Below are 1263 nucleotides of genomic sequence, written 5' to 3'. Positions count from 1 at the left end.
TTACTACCTATGAGGAACCTTGTATCTATTAACATTGAGTAAGTATTTGAGTGCGTATATATTGTATAATATATACTCAATGCTATTAAACTTCTAAGCTTTTTGGATGAGTACAATTTTTTTTATCGACAATAATTGATAAAAAAATTTAAAAAATCGAAAATGTCTTATAGCTATAAATAGTCGAATTACACATCACCATTACAAAAATAAACACACACACTTCTAAAAATCATTATATTCATCGCTCAGCTCAAGATATACAACTACGAAATTTTTTAAAAAGGTATGCTTATTATTTTGGACTCGAAGACGCCTCATGGTGATCGGTGGATTTGTCTAGAAAGTAAGGTCAATACAAAAATGTAGAATAAATTCCAAAAATAAAATAACACCTATAAAAAACCAATTGAAACAACTAAAGTGTTCATTCTACAAAAATATCTTTCTGATTTACAAATATATTATTTGATAAAATTGGCAATTTTAACTTCTGACACATTGTTAAAAAAGGAATCAATAAGTGTTCACTGAAATTTAGTGTTTCGTGTTACTCTTATTAGTTATGAAAGAGCTGTGCAGGTACCTACTAGATTATTTTTATTAATACATTTTTTAAATTTATAATTATACATAAATCTAAGTACCCAAATATGATGATGTATATACCTATATTTACAACAGAGGAAGATTTGAGCCGCCGATGAGGAAAATATTATACCAATATATATGTATATTTAATATACAGGCGATTCCGCCTTGCAAGGCGCTGTAGCAGTGTCTATACAGTATCTCGTCCGCACTTGGATATTTTCTTTCCCTCGTGTTCAAGCCTTAAGGGTCACTTGTCACGATGGTCGTCAGCGGGTGGGGTAGGGTTGGTTACGTGGGGGGTGGGGGGGGGGAGGTGCAGCCGCGAAGGAGAAGGACGACGACGCGGAGGTGCCGCGCCAAGACCGGACGTGTTTTCCGCATCTGCAGTTTTCCTTTCCAGCGGCCGCGTTCCAAAATAATTCGGCTCCTCCCCGTCATTCGGATCGGACACGCCCCGCACGCCGGAGTCACGCACGGAAATCCCTTTGCACCCCGCGTGTGCATCGGCCGCGTCGAGTCGTGCTCCGTTATACCGCGGTACATTTTGCAATCGTACAGCGTACGTCTGCTCTCTGTCCCCGTTAACATGTTATAATGCCCACTATTTGATACCGGCTTTCGTTTGTTTACATCGTCGCGCCACCTCCGCCGCCGACGTCTGCACTGCGG

This window comes from Myzus persicae, unplaced genomic scaffold (genome assembly GCF_001856785.1).
Source record: "Myzus persicae strain clone G006 unplaced genomic scaffold, MPER_G0061.0, whole genome shotgun sequence".
In the NCBI taxonomy this organism is placed as follows: domain Eukaryota; kingdom Metazoa; phylum Arthropoda; class Insecta; order Hemiptera; family Aphididae; genus Myzus; species Myzus persicae.
The sequence above is the reverse complement of the archived record's forward strand: the minus strand, read 5'-3'. Positions refer to the sequence as shown.